This window comes from Bombyx mandarina, chromosome 21, assembly GCF_030267445.1.
Source record: "Bombyx mandarina strain Sakado chromosome 21, ASM3026744v2".
In the NCBI taxonomy this organism is placed as follows: domain Eukaryota; kingdom Metazoa; phylum Arthropoda; class Insecta; order Lepidoptera; family Bombycidae; genus Bombyx; species Bombyx mandarina.
Window position 1 is genome coordinate 12104088 of NC_143227.1, and position 13781 is coordinate 12117868.

A 13781-nucleotide genomic window follows, 5' to 3' on the forward strand; every position below is an offset into this window, starting at 1 on the left:
ACGAACTTCTTCTCAATCGCAATCTTTATAATGCATTACGTAACCAATCACCATCTGTTGCGCATTTGTTACTACATCGCTAACCTAAACTCGCTTGGAATCTAAAATCGCTATCCGCTCATACCTCGAAAACGCTTACAGCAAATTATTTACTTTCTCTTAATCAAGTGGTTTGGTGTTTACGTTGCGAAGGTACTTCTCTAATTGAGTTCTGCTCTACAGATAGTTTGAAGATGTTTCGTTCGAGTTGTTTCAGATCAATTCGATTTCACAACGAGAACTCTGTTTTCCATACGCTTATATTAAGTAATTCACAGTCGCGGTGAAACTAAATGTGAACATTACATTAGTTAGATAAGTAAATACTATTAAATAAGTTTCAGTAAAACGCTTCGCGGCAGAAATAAGCAGGGTAGTGGTACCTACTCATGCGGACTCGCAAGAGGTCCTACCACCAGTAATCAGTACCACCACTCTGCCTATTTCTGCCGTGAAGCCGTAATGCGTTTCGGTTTGAAGGGTGGGGCAGCCGTTGTAACTATACTGGAACCTTAGAACTTATATCTCAAGGTGGGTGGCGCATTTATGTTTTAAATGTCTATAGGCTCCGGCAACCACTTAACATCAGGTGGGCCGTGAGCTCGTCCATCCATCCCACTATTATTATTTTTTTCTTGCCTATTGTTTACTAATTCAGTCGATAACGCTATCCGCTTATCCATTATCAAAGGCGCTGTGTTTTGCTTGCCTTATCCACTGTGACTGTCAATACATATTTAAATCAATAACAGACATTTTCTAGCAAAAGCTTTCACATCACTAAAGCAATCCAATTACTGCCTCACATAAACCAGTGAATCAATTAATTCAAATAAGTGATGGTCTGAGACCAGACGAGCTGAAGGTAATTCCTGATGACAAATAGTCGGGAAACCTCCGGAGTAGGGTCAAGGGGACGCCTGGAGGTCGCGTCTTAAGATGTTATAAATTAGATTCGGAGATAACCCGTTTGAAGAATTATCTCGGATCTTCTTGTTCATAGCATTGATTGATGGAGACTCTGCTAGGTAGGAAGAATCGAAACTGCTTTTTAGAACAGTTTAAAATGATTTAATAGGTGTTTCTTTGCTTATTGCAGTTTTAGACCATATCGTTCATGACATTAGAACGAAAATATTACGTTTCCATAAGCATAAATTGTTAGACGAGCTAACGTTCTACTTGATCGAAGCTCGTAAACAAAGTACTGTGAATACCATTAGCCACTTTTAGTTTTACTGGCGGCAGGACCCCTTGTGAGTCCGCGCTGATAAGTACCACCACCCTGCCTATTTCTGCCGTGAAGCACTAATGCGTTTCGGTTTGAAGGGTGGGGCAGCCGTTGTAACTATACTGAGATCTTGGAACTTATATCTCAAGTTCGGTGGCGCATTTACATTGTAGATGTATATGGGCTCCAGTAACCACTTAACACCAGGTGGGATGTGAGCTCGTCCACCTATCTAAGCAATAAAAAAAATAATTAAATACGTACTTAGCAAACGTTCACGATGGAATAACATCGTGTAATAAAAATGAAACCCGCAAAATTATAATTTGCGTAATTACTGGTGGTAGGACCTCTTGTAGTGATCAGGTGGGGCTGCCGTTGTAACTATACTGAGACCTTAGAACTCATATCTCAAGGCATTTACGTTATAGATGTCTATGGGCTTCAGTAGCCACTTAACACCGGGTGTGATGAATATGTCAGTAATAATTCAGATGAATATGTCCGTTTTTAGTGTAAGTTTTCTGTACGCAGATGAAGAGAAAATACGTCAAATATCCTGCCTAAATCAGTCCCTAATACCCTATAGGATAACAGAATATCAAGCAAATCTATCTTCTATTTTATAGATGAGATTCTCCCTAGTTTAGTAAAAATAGGGCCTGTCGGAAAACGGCCCACGCAAAAACCTTCACTCTGTCTATTTTAAGCCAATCACGCAAAAAGTAACCGAGAAATAATTTTCCTTAAATCTCTTATCGAGAAACGTGCGTTATTTCAGAACGATTGCTATAACGTACGCACATCGGCACGAACCGCCATAGGCCGCACCATGCGGAAACGTGCAGTGCACTTCCCATTGGAAGCTGTGCGATCACGTCCGCGAAAATGGAATTTTAAATCCGCACATTGTGCCTAACGCTCTCTGCGGCCTATACTCGCACGGTAGACTCCTAGCCCCGGTGCACAATGAGCCGGTAATATAATGATATACCTATAATATTTACTTCTCTCGCTATTCCGCTGATTTTTTATGTCAACAGTGGTACAAAGTTATCCATACCCGATCCTGTAGACCGAATAGTCAACAGTCGAACGTCGCCCAAAACACGTCATTACGGATCCTCCAGATCCATTAACGGTGCTTTTAGGTACCACCAGCACCGGTCACCTTCCTGGTCGAACCCGTCGCTAGCGACGAAGGGCTCGCCGAGCGAATTGACCCACAGACACAGCCCACTGAGTTTCTCGCCGGATCTTCTCAGTAGGTCGCGTTTCCGATCCGGATCCGATCCTGCTCTTGCTAGGGCCAGTGTTAGCGGTAGATTCTGCGAAGCACTGCTCTTGCTAGGGCCAGTGTTAGCGGTAGATTCTGCGAAGCACTGCTCTTGCTAGGGCCAGTGTTAGCAACATTCCCGATTTGAACCCCGTGAGCTCACCTACTCGCCCGGTGACGCTGACATAGCATCTCAGGGCTCAGCTTAGGTAGGAAAAAAGCAAAAAAAACTGCGGGATCTACTTGAATGAATTGTTCTGTCGTCCATTGACTTTTTCCTGTATATATATATCCACATCATAACGTCTGTCGGGCCCGCTAATTTTCTATAAAATAATAATAATTATTATTATTGCTCTAGTTGGACAGAGCTCATAATGAACCCAATTTAAAGCGTTTAGTGATAGATATTATCATAGTTGTTCTTGGCAGAGCAGTCGTGATCGTGTGGAGTATTTGTTTATTATAGCCTTGACAGCTGTTCTCTATAATTCGCGAACTGAGGCTTGGCGCCCGCACTAGTTAAATAGAGCTTTGGTAAGGATTTTCACTTGATCAGTCTAGTGCAAGGGTCTCCATCCACGAGGTATTTTACCAGTGACCCTACCCTGAACAGCAAGCTTGCTGACAGGCACTGTAACATAAATTCCATTGTCCAAATTCAAACGAAAATACTAGCCTTCGAAATAGAAAATATAATTGTTTCACTTTAGAAATACGGACAATAGGAAGCTTTTATCATGCGAAAAATCGAGGTTTATTTTTATTGCCCTTTTAGGCAGACTAGCATACGGCCCACCTCATGGTGAGTGGTTACCGTCGTCCATGGATTTCAGCAATGCCAGGGGCAGAGCCAACCGCTGCCTATAAAGTGTTTGAATTGTATATGTGTATAGGGTATATATATTATATACAGAGTGTATTCAAATAAACGAAGCTCAGTGTGCACCTACCCTAATCAGCTTTCGGGCTCACGTATGATACAGAGCGTGTACTCGCAGCGCGTAAAACTGAATTCAAAACGAAAACACTCCCTACATTCGGTCGGCTGCCTTAATAATAAAGAATTGCTATTACATGTTATCCGAGCGGGCCTTACGATTTGAATATTCGTCAAAACCTTTCTGAAATATCGACAGCAGGTTTTTTTTTCGATTTTTAATGTAGCACTGTGAACGATTTATTTATTGCTTAGGTGGGTGGACGATCTCACAGCCCACCTGTTGTTAAGAGGTTATCGGAGCCCATAGACATCTACAACATAAATAACGCCACCCACCTTGAGATATGAGTTCTAAGGTCTCAGTATAGTTACAACGGCTGCCGCACCCTTCAAACGAAAACGCAGTACTGCTTCACGGCAGAAATAGGCAGAGTGGTGGTACCTACCCACGCGGACTCATAAGACGTCCCACGAAGATGTGCCGCACACACATCAAATAATCATCAGTTACGCATATTAACTTTTGTTTTATAACATTTTCGCTATAGAACGATCACGCTGCAGGACCATCACTTAAATAAATCTCGGGACTTGTACCTTATCGGTTACAGTAATTTGTGGTATCCATCTCATAAGAGCATCAGAAACCCCCCAACATAAGCAGGTCGAAAAATAGCAAAACCTCTGTTGACACTTGCGTTTGTTCTCTTATTTATCAATCAAGCTGTGTCCCGCGATGTTACCCGCGGGTGACGCCGCGGAGCGTAACTAGTCAAAAAAAGTAACCTATGTTACTCCTTAAATCATCAGCTACCTATCAGTGAAAGCCCCGTCACAATCAGTCCAGCCGTTCCAGAGATTAACCGGAACAAACAAACAGACAGACAAAATTATAGAAAAATGTTATTTTGGTATAATATGTACTGTGTATACATACTTACGCATTTAGTAAAAAGTGGTTATTTTATTATTACAAACAGACACTCCAATTTTATTTATTTGTATAGACGTCAATTAGGAATGCCGATTAAAAAACAGGATGCATCCCGATTCGCTCGCTCGAAGTCATTAAATTCAATTTAAAGACGTCTCCCCTATAAAACTCACACGGTCCTCTTTATCGGCTGGTGGAAACGTCGCGGATAATTTCCGGAGCCCGTCTTAATTTGGCCCCGTTGTAATTAAGGGGACAACGGGGGGACCGTCAAATTAATTACATCTTTTCGAGATAATCACACGAAATTGTAGAAGGGGTTATTCCCGTTGTGTTTTTGCCGTAGCTTCTTCTTAAATTTATTCTATCTCATTATTTTCTTAGGCCTTCCCTTACACTTAGGCTTAAGTTTACATCGATCTAGAAACATCCGCGATCCCGGTAAGAGCGATGTGTCAAATCAGCATGAGATTAAACCACGGCTAATATACAACGACTGTACAAAAATTGGAATTTGCTAATGACACTTGTGTTGAAGTTTGATGCGAGCCATTCCAACTATACATATCTCAAAGATCAAACGTAAAGCTATAGAAAACTGAAAAAAAATACCAGAGAAATTTCATTAAAAAAGTATAATTTACAGATAAGCAAAGCAAAGAAAAGAAAACTAGACATTTTTGATGGCATTAATAACGCTTAAAAATTTAATTTTGCATAGTCTACACGAATTACGTCACAGATTAGAGATCGTTATGTATCTGAGCTTAGAATTTTTTTTTTTTATTGGAATATGTTATACTTTGTTAAGAAAACTATTTTTTTACAAACACAAGTACACAATAATGTAAATTATAAAAAAAATATGTGTGGTGTCGTGGGACACCGGATAGGAACGTAGTTCCTTATTATAAAAATATTAATTTTAAGTTCTATTCGAGGTATAAAGAAAATAGTAGTAGTCGTCGTGGCCTAAAGGATAAGACGTCCGGTGCATTCGTGTGTAGCGATGCACCGGTGTCCGAATCCCGCAGGCGGGTACCAATTTTTCTAATGAAATACGTACTCAACAAATGTTCACAATTGACTTCCACGGTGAAGGAATAAGATCGTGTAATAAAAATCAAACCCGCAAAATTATAATTTGCGTATTCACTGGTGGTAGGACCTCTTGGGAGTCCGCACGGGTAGGTACCACCACCCCGCCTATTTCCGCCGTGAAGCAGTAATGCGTTTCGGTTCGAAGGGTGGGGTAGCCGTTGTAACTATACTGAGACCTTACAACTTATATCTCGAGGTGGGTGGCGCATTTACGTTGTAGATGTCTATGGGCTCCAGTAACCACTTAACACCAGGTGGGCTGTGAGCTCGTCCACCCATATAAGCAATAAAAAAAAAGAAGAAAAAAAAATATTATTCGGGTATACACTTTTTATTATGATTTTTTTATTGATAAAGAAAAAAAAACTACTTTGCAAGCTATCAACTTTATTTTATTCACAATGATTCATAAAAAATATATAATAATACTAAACAAAGAAACAGTTATTTATATGAATAATAATAACTGTCATCACGTAGACACTGTATAGCCATCATACTAAGACTATACATAAATAATAAAAATCTTACGTTACCGACGTTTTTTCCCGCTTAGGGTACCCCTCCGCAGCGTCCCATAAGGAACTTCGTTCCAAAAACAAAAATTAAAAAAAATGTAACGAAAACAGACAACAAAACGAAATATATTAAATTAATAAAATAAAAATTACAGTTCCAATACACAATTGATATTTCGTGATATACTGTCGGGCAATCTATTTTCATACAAAGTCATCCACCGTGTTTCACTTATGTGTTCTACTTATTCGAAATCGGCGTTCTAAAAGCGATAACCAAAAATCCCGATCGCAACCTTCGAACCCCCCACTGACCCTTCCGAATATAAACCGCTTTGAAGATGATAAATTAATGTGCAACTTATAAAATCCGTCCGTTAAGTCGGGAGATATTTTTATTCTTTGTGGCAAAGCTTTTGTTCATTAGGGAATATCCGACAATCATTTAATCGAGACATATTGTTTGTTATCTAAGCAAAAATACGATTATATAGGACAATGTTTGCTTACTCAGAATATTATTGTACTCATTTACTGGTGGTAGGACCTCTTGTGAGTCCGCGTGGATAGGTACCACCACCCTGCTTATTTCTGCCGTGAAGCAGTAATGCGTTTCGGTTTGAAGGGTGGGGCAGCCGTTGTAACTATACTGAGACCTTAGAACTTATATCGCAAGGTGGGTGGCGAATTTACGTTGTAGATATCTATGGACTCCAGTAACCACTTAACACCAGGTGGGCTGTGAGCTCGTCCACCCATCTAAGCAATAAAAAAAATGGGGGTGTAATGGGACTTTTTTATTTTTAAGGTGGATTTGTTGCTAAATAATTTGGCCGTAGTTGCTTAGAATAGCAATCTCTTCAGTCAGCTTGCTGCGATCACATAACGGTATTTAGTAGTGATAACTTAAGACCACATCAGTGTGTACACGATCATGCCTATATCTACCGCATAAGGACTATATGTTCAACCTTCGTTTCATGTGTTTTAACAAAAAGGACTGTTTGTTTTCTCACATTATATCACTTAAAGATTTAAAACAACTACAGAGTTTATTTACGGATATTCTAAACTCAGCTTTTTTTTTATTTATTGCCTTGGATGGCTTTATTTGAATGGGTGAACGAGCTCAAGGTCCATTTCATCTTAAGTGGTTACTGGAGTTCATAGACATCTACAACGTAAATGCCGCCAACCACATTGAGACATGAGTATTAAGGTCTCACAGTTATTACAGTACAACGGCTGACTTACCCAGCAAATCGAAACGCAGTACTGCTTCATGGCAGAAATAGGCAGGGCGGTGGTACCTACCTGTGCGGAGTCACAAGTCATCGTACCACCACTATAAGAAATTCATAGAAATATCAGATATTCGGAAGGTAAAATTGTAATAAATTCTAACCAATAAATAATAATTTGAATAAAGAAGGTGCTGCTTACGAGCTCATATCAAATAATATGGCAACACTCGTGATTCGTTGGTTTAATGTAACGGAAATAATAACGTAATCACATTGTTGCTATTTCAGTGTAAACTTCTCGATAGAGCCGCGTTGTGCCAAGAGTCTCTTGCCAAGACACCTGTTCTTTCATCTCTTTTTAACGTCAACAAAATTCAGTAAACAGGAAAAGGAAGGAAGGAAATGCAAAATGCTTGAAACGTTAACATTTCGCTTCATTTATTTCGGTAAGGGAACATGTGTGTGTAAAAATATGGAATATTTTATGCGACCGATCTCTGGGTCGATTTATTTACCGGGGAGAGGGTCGTGTGATTTTTATCATAATTTTACTTCTCAGAAACATGCTTGTGACAATAAACTTGCAAGACAGAATTTATTGGTATACCTAAATCATAATAATACACTACAGTGCAGCTTATAAATAATTCAGTTATACACGAAGGAATTTTTTAGCTTTAACATTATTTTTTTTATTTTTTAAAGTTTTGTATACTTTTTTCATGGCAACGATACCGTCATATTTTTTTGTATTTCAAATAAAAAGCGATTCTTGAAAAATTTCGAGGTAGCAATTTGGTTTTGACCCTTCGCCTTGCCAATGTCAAAGCGGGATGCGGGTTCAATAGTTTAATAGTCCGTTGAAGTAAATACGTTTAGAAAATGGATCGTGTATATTAATTATGTCCGTATGCAGAGGAATCCATGTTCCATGGGGAGTGCTCTGAGGAATTGTTCGAGATGATGCCGACATCTCGTTTTTACCATCGCACCGCCCACCACCGGAGTAGAGTTCATCCATACTACCTGGAGCCACTGCGGTCATCCACAGTCCGTTTCCAGAGATCTTTTTTGCCACGTACCATCCGGCCATGGAATGAGCTCCCCTCCACGGTGTTTCCCGAGCGCTATGACATGTCCTTCTTCAAACGAGGCTTGTGGAGAGTATTAAACGGTAGGCAGCGGCTTGGCTCTGCCCCTGGCTTTGCTGAAGTCCATGACCGACGGTAACCACTTACCATCAGGTGGGCCGTATGCTCGTCTGCCTACACGGGCAATAAAAAAAATTGACTATATTAATATCTCAATCCAATGAAAAATAAATGCTATAATATCAAATATTTTATCTGTATCACAAAGGTTAAGTTTTTAATGCCAATTGATTCACTCTCTCACCATAGCATCGTTATAACACAGAACTCCAACATTATACAGTTTATTCCGTAATAATGCAATCAAACCACAAAAACAACTAACATTCGTAAATCCGAAATGAGGACATCAAAACCAGAAAATTTATAGCACTCGCTCGCGTTCACTGAAGGTTTTGCCCATTAATATGTCATTAACCGTTTAATACACACAGTAATGAAGTGCCGCCAATGTTTAGTCATCAAACTCTTATCGACAGAATAACACAAAGTCATACCTATGTAAGAGTAATAAAAAACACACATAGATGCAGATACTCATACATATACAATACAACATGCATGCGCGCACACGCCCACATACACACACACACATACACACACACATAAAATGACCTTCTTAAATGATAATACTTAATGATCTCTCAACAGTAGTCCGCAGCATCTGTTCACGACTTAACCTAACCTAATCTATCTTAAGAAGGAGGGAGCCTGGAGATCAGTAATACAATCTTTGAACCTAGTACAGACTTCAGCTCTTTCAAAGGCTTACAAAATAAACTATAAGGTTAATTTGATAAATTAATTTTGTTAATTTAATAAATAATAATAAAATATGTTATTTTTTGTACGTTATTACAAAGTTAAGTCGTACTGTGTGCATTACTAATAACAATCTTACGTTATGGACGTTTTTTCCAGGTTAGGGTACCCGACGACGACCCTTATGCGACCCGATCGACGCATAAGGAAAGTCGTTCCAAAAAAAAAATTATTAACACGTTGACTGCCATGTAGGTAACATTTTTTTTTTTCTCCTACCTAAGCTGATAGCCTTAGGGGCTATTTCAGCGTAACCCTAACGTTTGTCGGTGAGCTCACGGGGCTCAAACCTGATGACGTTGCTAACACGAACCCTAGCAAGAGCCGTGCTTCGCAGAATCTACCACCGGATCGGAAACGCAACCCACTGAGAAGATCCGGCGAGAAACTCAGTGGGCTGTGTCTGAGAGTTAATTTACTCGTCGAGCCCTTCGTCGCAAGCGACGGGTTCGACGAGAACGGTGACTGGTGCTTGAAGTACCTAAAAGCACCGTTAGTGGATCGGGAGGATCCGAGATGACGTGTTTTGGGCGACGTCGACTGCTTTCATTTCTGTCCGCAGGATCGGGAATGTAGTTACCGGCGGCCACGATGAGAGGGTTCTCGTGTCGTGCCGCTTTATCGAAGTGACGCATCGATGCCGACTGAAGATACTTACTGATGGACTCTAAGTCCAGGTCGTCATGGAGGTCGACGTTCCTGACGAACCACGGGGCTCCGACGGCTATCCTACAAAAACGGGATTGAATAATTTGAAAGGATTTTAAGTGAGTGCGGGCTGCGTGAGCGAACACTACACTTGCATAGGTCATGACGGGGCGTATGCAAGTTTTGTAGAGTGTCACCTTATTTCTAAGGGACATTTTACTTCGCCTGCATAACATCGGGTAGAGACGTCCTAGAATGAAGGCGGCACGGTCGCGTACCGCCTTAATATGAGGGCGGAATGTCATCCTTCTATCGAGGGTGACGCCTAAATATTTGACCTTCGGGGCCCACAGTATGGGCTGGTCGAACATCGTAGGTAACCGATGCCCTACATGACACACTGAAGTTACGTCGATTTATCTCTTCAACCCTCTTACTATGGCGCCGGAATATCTCTCTCTGTAACTCTGGGAAAATGAATCCGAAGATATTGAGAATGAATCTATTTCTAAGAGAACTACAAGACTAAAACATACATTAACAAACAAAAGAAGAAGAAGTTAGGCAATCGAGATGCATTAGATCAGAAATCTACAACATAAATGCGCCACCCACCTTGAGATATAAGTTCTAAGTTCTCAGTATAGTTACAACGGCTGCCCCACTTTTCAAACCGAAACGCATTACTGCTACACGGCAGAAATAGGCAGGGCAGTGGTACCTACCCATGCGAACTCACAAGTGGTCCTACCACCAGTAAACAGTCCCAACACCGAATTCTAAATCTTAACTGTAGCTCCAATACATCCAATACATCGCTTCCATATAAGTAATACTTGCATTTACCTGTATTCAGACATTATCAGATCGAAAAGTTTCTGTTTTACGGCTAATTAAAATTCAACTATGCTAATTTCGACGCTGAAACACTATAAAGGCCGCTGTTCACGCTTTTCCGCGTGTCACGGACGTATTCGAGATATTTAATTATGTTCCAACTAGTTATAATACGATCTGACTCGTTACATACTAACGTTCAGAATGAAGAGCCTAATAAAATTCTATTTAAATTAACTTTAGCTGGCGACAAAATTTTTGAGCTTTGGTAAAGTAATTTGAAATATGTCGCATCATGGGCTGATATATGATATGATACCTTCAGTATCTTTTGACATAGTGGGCGTATGGTGGGTGGTCGTGCGAAACGATATTATTATGGCAATTCCGAGATGTCTTCACGCTTCCTAAGTCAGGCAACGATTGTTCATAGATAATACACATAAATTAGTTATAGATAAGCAACTCAAGCACTCAACAAAAATGTTTACGGGCGTCGGCCACTAGATGGCTTCGATTCGATTAGTTTTTCATTGCCCCTGTAGAATTAAATGGCAGTAATAAATTAACTATCCTATATTTTATTTTTAATTAAGGATTTTGTAAATTTTCAGAAACCACAAATTCATAAAATCTAATCAATTTTTCTATAACAAATAAAGACTTGTATGTTTTTTTTTTTAAATTATGTGTTTAGTTATACAATAATTAAATACTTTAACAACATACAATTTTAGGGGCATCCGCTGCAAGATGTCGCTAGTTCCAATACAAAAAAATATTTGTCTTAAAGTTTCGCAGTTTCAGGGCCCTGGAATGTGTTTCGATTCAACCCGAGCGATGACACCTCGACTCTGCCGAAGCATACAATCCGAAGTGAGCCGATGTTTGACGAGTAGTTGCAGCTCACGTCAACTAGGTGGCATGCTTTCGATTTGTTTTTCGCGTCCGGATCCGACTTATACATAATAATATCTATACTAATATATAAATCTACAGTGGTTTTTACGGATGTTCCGTTATAACTACTGAACCATGCATCCGATTGACTAGAAACTTGGTATCCATGTAGAAAATACATGTACTTAATCGATAGGCTAATAGTTATATGAATGTTGGACTCCCTACGCTAGTTGCGGGGGCGTTAATGATGAGAATTTTTGTGGGGGTGAGAAATAATAATGTTGATTTCAAATGCCCAGCGAAGCGGACGGGTACAGCTAGTTTGTATATAAATATGTATATCATACATATAATATATATATTTTTATACATATTTGAAATCGTTGTCGCCTAAAGGATAAGACGCCGGGTTCACTCGTATCAAGCGATGGAATAACAAATTATAATTAATATATAAATCAAACTACAAACCAAAAATTACAAGTTGTGTAATTATTGGTGACAGGATGTCTTATGAGTCCGCACGGGTAGGTACCACCAGGGTCTGGGTTTAAGGTCGTATTATTATTATTTTTTGTCGCATAGATAGTTGGAGAAGCTCACAGCCCACTCGGTGTTAATTGGTTAGCGGAGCCCATAGACATCCACAACGCAAATGCCGCCACCCACCTTGAAATATGAGTTCTAAGGTCTCAGTACAGTTACAACAGCTGCCCCACCCTTCAAACCGAAACACATTACTGCTTCACAGCAGAAATAGGCAGGGTGGTGGTCGACTTCTTTTTCTTTTTAATTTTACTTTAAATTCACATTTACAAGAAAAAACATCTCTCTCAAAAAAATGTCTCAATATCAGTTTCTTTTTTGGTTAAGTGTTGCAATAAATTTAAAACGGATATTTTGAATTTAGACAGAAAACGATGATATATCAACTGATAAATCCGTATACATATATCATTATATTCTGGCTTTCAGACATTACTTTTACTTTTAACCAGCTAATACTCTGATCTGAAACATAAGACTCGGTGTGGTATTTAATATGGAGCATTCGTCACAACATAAATGTCTCAAATATTATCTCGGGTTAGTGAGCTCGCATGAGCTAACCATGCTGACCATGCTGACCAATTTGACGGACAGAATGCTAGTGATTTAACGCTGCAAAAACTTCGAACTCGTCTGTGACCATTCCGACAGGAGCCCTCTTCTTCGATGATAGCGAAGGCGTTCGACAAAGTCTGGCACAACGGTTTGATATACAAACTGTATAACATGGGAGTGTCAGACAGACTCGTGCTCATCATACGAGACTACTTGTCGAACTGTTCGTTCCGATATCGAGTCGAGGAACGCGTTCCCGGCCCCGTCACGTCACAGCCGGAGTCCCGCAAGGCTCCGCCCTCTCCCCGTTACTATTTAGTTTGTATATCAATGATATACCCCGGTCTCCGGAGACCCATCTGGCGCTCTTCGCCGATGACACCGCCATCTACTACTCGTGTAGGAAGAAGGCTTTGCTTCATCAACGACTTCAGACCGCAGCTACCACCATGGGACAGTGGTTCCGGAAGTGGCGCATCGACATCAACCCCACGAAAAGCACAGCGGTGCTCTTCAAAAGGGGTCGCCCTCCGAACACCACGCTGAGCATCCCCCTCCCGACTAGGCGCGTCAACACCTCCGCCCCCGCCATTCGCCCAATCACGATGTTCGACCAGCCCATACCGTGGGCCCCGAAGGTCAAATATTTAGGCGTCACCCTCGACAGTAGGATGACATTCCGCCCCCACATCAAGACGGTACGCGACCGTGCCGCCTTCATTCTAGGACGTCTCTACCCGATGATATGTAGGCGAAGTAAAATGTCCCTTAGAAATAAGGTGACACTCTACAAAACTTGCATATGCCCCGTCATGACCTATACAAGTGTAGTGTTCGCTCACGCGGCCCGCACTCACTTAAAATCATTCCAAATTATTCAATCCCGTTTTTACAGGATAGCCGTCGGAGCCCCGTGGTTCGTCAGGAACGTTGACCTCCATGACGACCTGGACTTAGAGCCCATCAGTAAGTATCTACAGTCGGCGTCGATGCGCCACTTCGATAAAGCGGCACGACACGAGAACCCTCT